This window comes from Ictidomys tridecemlineatus, chromosome 13 (assembly GCF_052094955.1).
Source record: "Ictidomys tridecemlineatus isolate mIctTri1 chromosome 13, mIctTri1.hap1, whole genome shotgun sequence".
NCBI classification, from domain to species: Eukaryota; Metazoa; Chordata; class Mammalia; order Rodentia; family Sciuridae; genus Ictidomys; species Ictidomys tridecemlineatus.
Window position 1 is genome coordinate 98,078,725 of NC_135489.1, and position 12,124 is coordinate 98,090,848.

A 12,124-nucleotide genomic window follows, 5' to 3' on the forward strand; every position below is an offset into this window, starting at 1 on the left:
AAAGAATAATGCTCTTAACACTTCAAACAGGAACTGACTCCAGGATATGCATTCAACTCCAAGGCAGCCCACAGTGGACTCCCCAGGTGGACAAGGGTGATGGATCCTTGCCAAGGCCTTCACAGTCAAGTGGTCACAAATGATCGCTTCGCGAGGCAAGAGGAAGCGTGGGGAGATGTGATGGCAACAGTGTGAGCCTCTTGCCTCCAATGGCATCTGCTCGCGATTGGTGTGGGAATTAATTTCCATGCCTTTCCAAAATACTCAGGCAGCCTGACTCCTTTTCTTATCTGGAATGTAGGCATGATGGCTGCACCCCAACAGTCATTTTGGACCATGAAGCAGCCTTGTAGTAGGAAGCTACCGTCACTAAGGGGACGCCTTGGAGGTAGGGTAGGTGATGATCCGTCTCCTGCTCATTTGACGGGGATGGTGGGGGAGGTTGGTGATGGTAGCCCCACTGACAGAGAAGAGGACCCCCAGACTTTGCTGTAGTAGAAAGGACCATGTCTCCATGCACAGGACTAGCACCACCCTGAATGGATTTGAACATCTTCAAATGTAGACCATACGCCTGAAAATCCGTGCCAAGACCACTTGTTGACAAAGGTCAGACACAAAGCCTTTTGGATTTCTCCCTGTTTTATACGTGGAAAGAGGTGATGAGTTTTCCTTTCTCTTCCCCTGAGTCTCTATGTCTCCGGAGTGCATCCTTCATGGTTAAATCAACTTCACATCCAAAAGTCCATGTGGGCAAGGAGACCCTTCTTAATCCTTCCTTTGAAATCTCATTCAAATGCCTCAGAAGAACCGACCCTTTCGTCTTTTTTAACCTATTTGTGCATCAGAGTATGACTCTCATCGAGGCTGAAGTCGAGGCTAGTGCAGCCTGCAGGAGAACTTGGAGCCGGGAAGCATCACCTTGGGGTCTTGACCTCGCTCTCCACGGTGACTCTGCGCTGGTTAGATGACGACTTCACACAGCTCCGGAGAACACAGCGTCCTGAAGATGTTTCCGACAAATGGCTCCAGTCATCAAAAAGTAACTGAAGTCAACAGCCATGTGCATGTGATCACTCTCCTGAACAATACCACCTTCAGTGGTTCTGAAATAGAAATCAGGTAGTGATCATCTGTCACTCACCAGGCAGGAGTTTCCAACCTGAGGCAAAGAGACTTTGGGATATCTGAAATCAGATGCAGAAAAAAATCAAAGACAGGTGTACATATTAATCATTAATTTTACTTTACAAGGCAGACCTTACAATTTGTCCACCCAGTATCAATGTATTTTTCTTCCTTAGGCACAGAAGCCTTTTTTTTATTGCAGATAACAAGTCCTGCTACAAATCCAAATTTCTTAGCCTCCATTGCAGAGAGAGGTGACGATGACCAACCTTTAGCAACTGAGAGGGACAAACAATTGGCACACTCCTCTTTGCTCTTTGACCTTTATCCTTCTTTCTGGAATGGAGGCCTGATGGCTGGACTCCAGCCGTCATCTTGGTCTATGAGGTAGCCTTGCAGTTGGAAGTTACTCAGTGATGATGGTGAAACAGATATTGAGAAGGAGCCTGGGACTGCCTTCTTTGGACTTGTTTATGTGAGATATAAATACTCCCTGTCCTCTTCTGGCTGCTATCAAGTCACTTCTGTTTTGTGCAGGTGAACCTGACCCTAGCCGATTCACTTCATACTACTCAAGTGCAAGAAATGTCACGTTGTTTTTATAAATGAAGAAAAAATGAATTTCAAGTTTCATTAAGCCGATGCAACAAATTCAATCTCAACCACGTTCAGGGATTTCCTGTGTGTGCATTGCTGGGCCTGGTACTGTGTCCACGTTCAGGGATTTCCTATGTGTGCATTGCTGGGCCTTGTACTATGTCCACGTTCAGGGATTTCCTATGTGTGCATTGCTGGGCCTTGTACTGTGTCCACGTTCAGGGATTTCCTGTGTGTGCATTGCTGGGCCTGGTACTGTGTCCACGTTCAGGGATTTCCTGTGTGTGCATTGCTGGGCCTGGTACTGTGTCCACGTTCAGGGATTTCCTGTGTGTGCATTGCTGGGCCTGGTACTGTGTCCACGTTCAGGGATTTCCTATGTGTGCATTGCTGGGCCTTGTACTGTGTCCACGTTCAGGGATTTCCTGTGTGTGCATTGCTGGGCCTGGTACTGTGTCCAGTAATTGTATCATCCAGCTTTCTGAGACCATAATAAAATGCCTGAGGCAGTCAACTTATAGGAGAAGAAGTTGATTTGGGCTCACAGTCTGGGAGGGTCCAGTTCATGGTGGTTGGCCCCGTTGCTTTGTTCCTGTGGTGGGGCAGCACATTAAGGCAGAAATGTGTGGAGGAGCAAAACTGCTTGCATCATAAGCCGGGAAGCAAAACGGGCAGACATAATATTGCCCACCGTCACCACTGGGGACACAACCTCCGTGACCCAAGGGCCTCTACAAGGCCCACCTGGTTGGTCCACAGCACCCTCCAGGGGCCTTCCACACAGGCCTTTGGGGACACCTCAGTGGGGGCCTCTGACGTCTGGCTCTTGGTGGCTGTGAATGTGGCCGTTGAGAGGGAGACGAGGTTCCGGAGCTCCCAGGCTGGGTGTGGGCCCCGAGGCCTGGGCAGCCAGGTCCCTCCCCTGACCTCTGCCAACCTCAGGCTCTGCAGCCCCACACCCTTCCTGGGCACCCCAGCCCCCACCTCATGTCTCCATGGTCCACACTCCTGCCAGCCCCATGCTCCAGGGAGGTGTTTTTGGACCAGGAGGGGGTGGGTGGGTGGGGATGGGGTGGGGGTGTGGGGGATGGGAGGTGGGTGTGGGGATGGGGGTGGGGGTGTGGGTGTGGGGATGGGAGGTGGGGGGTGGGTGTGGGGATGGAGGTGGGGGGTGGGGGTGGGGATGAGAGGTGGGGGGTGGGTGTGGGGATGGGGAGGTGGGTTGGGATGGGGATGGGGATGGGGGGTGGGTGTGGGGATGGGAGGTGGGGGTGGGTGTGGGGATGGGAGGTGGGTGGGGATGGGGGTGGGGGGTGGGTGTGGGGATGGGAGGTGGGGATGGGTATGGGGGTGGGGGTGGGGATGGGGATGGGAGGTGGGGGTGGGGATGGGGGTGGGGGGTGGGGATGGGGATGGGAGGTGGGTTGGGATGGGGATGGGGGTGGGGGGTGGGTGTGGGGATGGGAGGTGGGTTGGGATGGGGATGGGGGTGGGGGGTGGGTGTGGGGATGGGAGGTGGGTGTGGGGGATGGGTGTGGGGGTTGGGGGTGGGGATGGGGGTGGGGATGGGGTGGAGGTGTGGGTGTGGGGATGGGAGGTGGGTGTGGGGGATGGGTGTGGGGGGTGGGGATGGGGATGGGGATGGGAGGTGGGTGTGAGGATGGGAGGTGGGTGTGGGGGATGGGGATGGGGATGGGAGGTGGGTGTGGGGGATGGGTGTGGGGGTTGGGGATGGGAGGTGGGTGTGGGGGATGGGGGTGGGGATGGAGGTGGGGGGTGGGGGTGGGGATGGGGGTGGGTGTGGGGATGGGAGGTGGGTGTGGGGGATGGGTGTCGGGGGTGGGGGTGTGGGTGTGTGGATGGGAAGTGGGTGTGGGGGATGGGTGTGGGGGATGGGGATGGGAGGTGGGTGTGGGGGATGGGTGTGGGGGGTGGGTGTGGGGGATGGGGGTGGGGGGTGGGTGTGGGGATGGGAGGTGGGGGTGGGTGTGGGGATGGGAGGTGGGTGTGGGGGATGGGTGTGGGGGTGGGGATGGGGGTGGGGGTGTGGGTGTGGGGATGGGAGGTGGGTTGGGGTGGGGATGGGGGTGGGGGGTGGGTGTGGGGATGGGAGGTGCGGGTGAGGGATGAGTGTGGGGGGTGGGTCTGGGGATGGAGGTGGGGGTGTGGGTGTGGGGGATGGGTGTGTGGGGTGGGGATGGGGATGGGAGGTGGGTGTGGGGGATGGGGTGGGGGTGTGGGGGTGGGGATGGGAGGTGGGGGTGGGGGATGGGGGAGGAGGCATGGGGGCAGGAAGGATAGTGGAATGAATCAGACATTATCACCCTGTGATTCTACGTCACGTACAACCAGAAGAATGAGAAGTTATTCTCCATTTATGTAGGATGTGTCAATGTGCATTCTCCTGTCACGTAGAACTAATTAGAACAGAATTCTAAAAAGGTATTTTTAAGAAGATGGCTATTTTAAAGCACCAGCCACGAGATGCCGCAGTCTCCGTTTCTTCTCCTGGTCATGCCGCAGTTTGCTGTGCACAAAACCCCGCCTCTGCTTCCCCATCTGCAGAAAGGGCGACCTTGTTAGCAGGGACATCTAAGGCACATCCCTGCTTGGGGGTGGGTGGGGGACAGAGCCATCCAGAAGCAGGCTTTGGTGTTGGGGATGTTGAGGTCATGCCTGAGCCCGGGTTCCTGGGTGCGTGTGAACTCCCCTCTGCGTCTTTCCGTCTGGCTCTGGGGCCTGCCCAGGGAGCGGGTTACGGAGTTCAGGGCTGTTTGGGTTCTTGGCGCCTAATGACAGTTTTCAGCAGCCGCTGTTGTTGAGCGCGGTCTGGCGGGCGTTCACTGCTGATGAATGTGCTCACCTGCCCGAGATGCCGGGCCAAGTTCACCGCAGGAGACCGGGAGCCCTGCTTCCAGACACACCAGGGCCTTATTTCTCCAAGTGCCGCCTGGGTGCGTGGGAAGGTGTGGGCCTCTTATTTTCTCCCCAGGCTACTGTAGCTCCTTATGAAAAAAAAGAAAGAAAGAAGTGAACCCCAGGAATGAGCTCCCGAGTACATTGCTGAGGGCCTAGGGCAAGGCAGGATGAGTCAGGTGTCACCTGAACACGGCTTTAAATGAACAGAAACACACTGGGTCTCTGCAGATGGCACCTGGCTGGGTCCCTGCCGGCCTGGGCCAAACCCAGCCTGGATGGGGCTGGATGGGGCAGGGAAGTGCCCAGGGTGGTCCTGGGGGTCCCCGCCTCCTGACCGGCACAGCCCTGCTTCCTGTGGCCATTTTGAGTCTTCAAACAGTGGCAGAGTGTCGGATGTGACCTACAGGAGCATGCTCAGCTGAAGCCACCGGGATGGTGGGGGGGTGTGAAGTGGATTCAGAGCCGGCTTCTCTGGACCCAGGCCTACTGCGGCCTGGAACCCCACGGGGGACTCTGAGCCCAGCTCTGCCCCTGCCCCTGGCAGGACCTGAGGTCTGACTCTCCTGGGATCCTGGGGGGTGGGGCCTACTTCTCTTGGTGGAAATGGCTGGGGAGGGAGCTGAGGCCCGGGACTGTGAGTGGGAGGTCAGGGGACCTGGGTGATGCTGGGTGGTTGGGAGTCAGGCCGTAGCAGAGAGGATGAGGGAGAGCATGTCAGAGGCAGAGGCCAGACTGAAGAGGGCCTTCTGCTGGAGCTGCCGTGATCCCTGAGTCTTGGCCTGGAGGGGGGTCTCCCAGGAGGCCGGCGCTGTCCAGTCCAGGCACAGAACAGGGTGCTCATCACCCTGCGAATGACTCCAGACCGTGGGTGACATGGCGGGTGGACCAGTGCCCAGCTCTGGAGCCCTGGATGGAATGAGCAAGGCACGTGTTCTCAGGCTCCACCAGAGGGGCTGCCTCCAGGTCCCTTGCAGGTGACATGCCTCTGGGCACCGTCAACTAGGGCTGAGCCCCCAGGCACCCTGCCCGGCCCCCACTGGAGCTCTGAGCTGTAGCAATGTCAGCTCCCATCACGGTGGCTCTGGGGGAAGAGGACCCAAGATCTCCCCTCCAGAGAGCAGGTCCTGGGAGGTTGCCTGGTTCTCATGCAAGGCCGCGGGGCCTGGGGTGTGGGCAGTGCAGTGGACTCCTGCCAGACTCCCTGGGGGATGTGGAGCAGCCACCGTGAGCCCGTCCTGCCTCCTGAAACCAAGCCGATGGAGGAGAGCTGGCCCCACTCCAGTCTCCAATTCTCCCCTCCTGGGAAAAGGCAGGCCTCTAGAGCCATGACCAGCCAAGGCCCAGAGGTCAGCATGCAGCCCTGCCCGCCTGGGCCTCCAGTCCGGGAGCCTCTAGCTGAGCCTCTCAGGGTCAGGGTAAGCCAGGGCAGAAGAAGCTGTGTGTCTGAGGGAGTGTGTGCACGTGTGTGCGTGTGTGAGCCTGCCTGAATGTGTGCAGGTTTGCACACACGTTGGTATGAGAGAACATGACTGCATGTGCAGGCGTGTATGGAGGCAGGTGCACGTGTGTGTATAAGCAGGTGTGAGCACTTAGGTGGTGTAGGAGTGTGGGATTGTATCCGTGTGTGAGTACGTGGCTGAGCGTGGGCGTGCACATGACCACACAGCGTACGATCCGGTGAGTGTGTGCATACGGGGTAGGAGCACGTGTGTGTGCGTGAATGTGTGTTCACGTAGGTGGTGAGTGTGTGCAGGTGTGTGGGGGGGAGTGGCAATGTCTCTGTCTGCAGCACTTGCACTCCACTCTTCTTTAGGCCCTGCACAGCTCCTGTGGTTCTGGAGAGCTGGTCAAGGTGGCCTGAGCCCCTGGGAGACCTGAGTCCCTGAGACCCCGCAGGGCAGCACAAGGGCTCAGCCGCTGTGGCGGAGGCCGCGTGACCAGAGCCTGCTCAGTGATCCCCGGGGCCCTTCCTGAGACAGAAGCCTCCCACTGTTGTTTTACAAATTCCTTTCCTCTTACGTCAGCTAGAGTAAGGGGTGGTCTTCAGATATCGACTCTATAAAGTGACCATTGAGAGGGGTCCCTGAAGGTGGCCGGGGGCAAGGGGCAGGTTAGGGCCTAGTCCCTGTGGGGGATGGGCAGAGGCTCAGCTTGTTGCTCAGAGACAAGCTTCAAGGACAGCGGTCAGTAAGAGTCCTCCCTGGGGCTGGGGCTGGGGCTCAGCGGTAGCACACTTGCCTGGCATGTGTGAGGCACTGGATTCGAGTCTCAGCATCACAGATAAATAGATAAATAAATGTCCATCAACAATTAAAAAAAATCATAAAAAATAAAAAGATTTCTCCCTAGATGTATGTGTGGGGCCAAGAACCAGGGAGAGGCTGGTGAGGACAGATAGATAGAACAGCGGCCCCCAGGGCACCCAAGAAGCACGTGACACTGCGTGCAGCCCAAGCCACCGTGTTCGCGGCACTTCTTCTGTGCCCAGCCAGTGTCACCCCATCACGGAGCTCTCCAGCTACTGCAGAGCAGGTGGCAAAAGCCATTTGTGTCCCTGGACTCCAGGTGACACTTGAGCTCCCGGCCCCTCAGGTGCACACTGTCTTGATGTGACAGTCCGGGCCCTGGTAGAGCCAGGTCTTAGAGGGCGGCCCCTCTCCACGGCTCCAAGTTGGACCCCTGTGGGGAGAGACCCAGAGGTCTGTGCCCAACTACCACGCACAACAGAGGCTGCAGTGCGCGTGGCTGTATGTGGAGGGCCTGGTCTCCACGTGGTGAACTGCCTGCGGAGAGCCCCTGGTCCAGGTCTAACGGGGGCTTATCTACGTGGTGAGCGTCGGAGGTCTCACGGTGGAGCTTCTCTTTCTGTGCCTTCCACTCCTGACTTCCAAGGACACATCTGGCATACCAAGGAGCCTAAGCAGGCTGTGCTGCCCAGCAGCGTGGCCTTGCCTCCCCTCCCAATCCCAGAGGCCTGGAGAGGCCTCCCAGCCAGGCCTGCAGCCCCTGAGCCGCCGTCTGGGCCCCCCAGCCTTCCCCGTAGAAGGCACGTCGGAGTTCCCGCCCCACCCAGGCTGCCTGCGTGGGGAAGTCCTGCCTGGGAGCTGCCCACCCTGGAACGCGTAGCGTGTGGTCCAGCGTTCCCAGTGCCCGCCTTGAATGGACACCCATGGTCCAGCGTCCCCCATGCTGAGCCCCGCACCCGCTGTGAGCCACCCTGTTAGACCTGGACAGAGAGCCCTCCGCAGAGACGGCCCACGGTTGCACTGTTGGTTCAGTTTCCAGAGCCAAAGGATCAGAACACACAGGGTGAACAGGACGTTCGAAACTTGAAGATGTGACATCCGGGAACGGTGTCACCTCTTCCTATTGGCAGAGGTCCCTGAGCCTTTCTTCAAGCCCGTCTGTCTGGCCCAGGAAGGAAACGTTCCACACGTGTGTTTCATCCCCACCAGACAGAGGCTAGGATGGAGGCGGGGCCTCCATGGTGGAACTCCTGCTTCCTCTCTGCTACCTTCGGCTCCCTGTGTCCAAGGGGCACACGTGTCGAAGGCTTGGTCCCCAGCACGGTGCCATTGGGAGACGGAGGAATATGTGAGGGGCGGGCTTGGGTCTTCAGGCTGACGGGGCAGTGTCCTGCAGGGGACCGTGGGACCGCAGCCCCCTCGTTCCTCTCTCTTGTGCACCTGGCCAGGAGGAGAGGGCTCTCCCTGTGCCGTGATGAGCTGCCTCTCCACAAGCCCAGCCTCCAAGCCCGGAGCCCAGGTGAGCCTCTCCAGGGATCCTCCTGGTTCAGAGTCGGGCTTGTGTTGGGGACTCTTCTGCTGAGCTGATTGGAAAGGCCAGGCCTGGGGGTTGGGGGGCACAGTGACCTCCAGAGGCCCTTTGGGTGCGACCTTGGGCTCCTTGAAGGGGCCCCGATCAGCTTTGACTGAGGACAGGGCGGGGGTGGAGAGACCTTCTGTCCATGGCCGTCTGTCACAGCCGCTGGAATGGACTCCCTGTGGGATGTCCCTGCGTACTTGGTCTCTTTGGCAGATCAGCCTCAGCGTTTGGCCTCTGCTTCTGCCCTGGGTCTGCCCCTCTGCTCCTGAACCTGTGGTCAGTGGAACTTGCTGGGAGCGGCCCAGGCTGCAGAGTTGGGAGGGAGGTGCCGGGAAGAAGGGTAGGAAGTGCAGTGTCCCCGAGGCCAGGGCTCCACGGCAGGGCCCTGGGGACCAGTGAGCAGGGGCTCCTGAGCTGGGCCTGCGGGTGGGGCAGGGGTGGGGCACCCGGGAGAGGCAGAGGAAGGGCAGACCCAGTCTGCCTGGGAAGGACACAGCTTTGCAGACCCCTCTGGGCCTCTCTGGGGTGACGCGTGCTGGGGGCGATCCCGGGACCTGCCAGGCAATGGGATGGATGGACCGGCAGAGCTCCTTCCACAGCAAGCAGAGAGGGTAGTGGGCACCCTTGAATCCAGACTTCCAGAACAACCAGGCACATTGGCGATCTCAGAGGGGAGAGGGGACAGTCCTGAAGTTGTTCCAGACAATTCTCAAGTCCCCCAAAGTGTGTCCCCAACTCAGATCCCTCAGCTCTGCAGGTTGAGGGCTCAGAGCCCAGAGATTCCGTAATGAGCTTCCCGGGCCCCTTCCTCTGCACTTCTGCACAGTCATAAATCAGGGTCCCCCAATCCCTCCCGTTGGGTCACTTGCTGGAATGACCCACAGAGCTCAGGAACTGAGCTTTAGTACAGAGAAGGACTCAGGGACGGCCCAGGAGAAGAGAGGCGTGGAGCAAGGTCGCAGGGAAAGAGGAATGGGGCTCCCCTGCCTTCTTGGGGCGCACCCCCCCTGACACTTGTCACCACCTCAGAAGCTTCCTAAGGTTTCCACACAGGTGACATTGTGACAGCACGACGGACGACGTCATTGACCATGGTGACCGACCCCGTCACCAGCCCCTCTCTGGAGGGCAGGGTGCGTCATCGGCCCCCACCCTGAACGGTCTAGGGCCCTGGTCACAGTCACCTCAAGAGCACACAAGAGACAGGAGAGTCCTGGGTTTCGGGAGCTCTCTGTCCCAACCAAGGACAGATCTCAGCTCTGATCCAAAAGCCACCAAGAGGTGAGTGAAGAAGCGGATGGTGGTTTTCTGGTCTCATCAGCCCAGCACCAGGCAGAGTCCCTTGTCACCAAGAGGGGGGAGCGTGGGCATCCTCAGAAGCAGTGTGGCCATGGCAGAGGCAGAGCTTGGCTGGGCACCCTGGCTTGGGGACTGTCCTCCTTCCCCAGCAGCCCATGCCACCAGGGGGCGGGGACTTCAGGAGATGGTGCCCAGTGGCTGCTGTCTGCCCGAGGGGTCTGGGGTGCAGGGCTGCCCTGTTCAGAGGGGCTTCGAGTTCTCCTGGCCCCTGTCCACCTTGGCCTCAGCTGCCCAGGGCCTGCCACCTCTGGATGCTGGGCGAGACACTGCAGCTCCTCTCCGATCCTGGCGTCCCTCATTCTTCTGGTCATGATGGACCCTGGTTCTAGTCCTGAATCTTCAGGGGCTCGAAGAGGAGCCGTGGTGTGGGGTATGTGTATGTGTGAGTGCAGTGCATATGTCCTCTGAGCGTGAGATATGTATATGAGTGTGTGTGTGTGTGGTTTGTGTGTGCATGGTGTACGTAGTGTTGTGTGTGTTCATGTGTGTGCATGTGTGTGATGCGTGTATGCATGATTGAGTGTTTACGTACTGTGCTTTATGCATGTCTGTGTGGCACACGTGTGGTGTATACATGTGTGTGGTGAGTGTGTGTCGTGTACATGGAGTGTTTGTGATGTGTGTATGTATGATATATGTGGGTGGTCTAGGGTGTGTGTAGGTGTGTGGTGTGGGGGCTATATTTGTGGTGTTGGTGTATGTGGCTGGTGCCAACTTCTGTGACGTGAACACTCCATCTGTGTGTGATTTGGTGTGTAAAGGCTGCATCACACATAGTGTTAGAAAGGGTCCTGCAGCAATACCAGAGCTTAGATTATATTACAGAGCTATCCTAACAAAAACGCATGGTATTGGCATCAAAGCTGACATGACAGACCAGTGGAACAGAAGAGAGGACACGGAGACGGATCTCCTACTAGGCAAAGGCACCCTCAACACACGTTGGAGAAAAGAGAGCCTTGTCAACAAACGGTGCTGAGAAAACTGGAAATCCGTACGTAGCAAAATGAAATTAAACCCCCGTGTCTCACCCTGCACAAAACTCAAGTCAATGTGGATCAAGGACCTGGGCATTAAACCAGAGACCCTACGCCGACTAGAAGGAAAAGTAGACCCAAATCTCTTGGCTTAGGACCCAGCTTCCTCAATAAGACTCCTGAAGTGCCAAAGGTAAGATCAAGAATCAATAAATGCGGTGGTCTCAAACTCAAAAGCTACTTCGCATCAAAGGAAACTATCACTAATGCAACAGAATGGGAGAAAATCTTTGCCACCTGCACCCCAGAGCATTAATCTCCCGGATCTAGAAAGAACTCAAAAAGCTCAACAACAAAGAAAAAAAAAAACCCCAGTTGATAAATGGGCCAAGGAACTGAACAGACATATCAAAGATGAAGAAATACAGTATATAAAAAACGTTCAACATCTCTAGCAATTAGAGAAATTCGAATTAAAACTACACTGAGATTCCATCTCACTCCAGTCAGAATGGAAACAACTAAGAGTGCAAGTAACAATAGGTAAAGATGTGCAACTAAGAGTGCAAGTAACAACTAAGAGTGCAAGTAACAATAGGTGTTGGTAAAGATGTCGGGGAAAGGCACACTCCTACTTTGCTGGTGGGACTGCAGATTGGTGCCACCACTCTGGAGAGCAGTATGGAGATTCCTCAGGAAACTTGGAATGGAACCGTCATTTGACCCAGTTCTCTCTCCTAGGTTTGTACTCAAGGGACTTAGAATCTGCGTACTGCAGGGATACAGCCACATCAATGTTTACAGCCGCTCAGTCCTCAATAGCTAAGCTATGGAACCAACCTAGATGCCCCTCAGAGATGCCTGGATAAAGAAAATGTGGTTATATACACAATGGAATACTACTCCGCCATGAGAAGAAGGAAATTAAGGCATTTGCCAGTAAGTGGATGGAACTGAAGACCATCACCATCAGTGAAATAAGCCAATCCCAAAGAAACCAAAGGCCACATGCTCTCTCTGATATACAGATGCGAACTCACAATGCGGGGCGGGTGGGGGTAGAAAATAGAAGTCCACTGGATTAGACAAAAGGGAATAAAGAGAAGGGAGTGGGGATGGGAATAGGGAAGACGGTAGAAAGAATTGAGCTTCACTCTCCCAGGTCCATATAGTTTCATGGGAACTTACGTATGTATGGTCTGTCAAAATGCATTCTACTGTCATGTATAACTAAAAAAAAAATTTGAAATTAAAAATAAGAAAGTGGGGTGCAGGACCCCTTTGTGATGTGTGGTTACCAGACACGACCGATCTGAAAA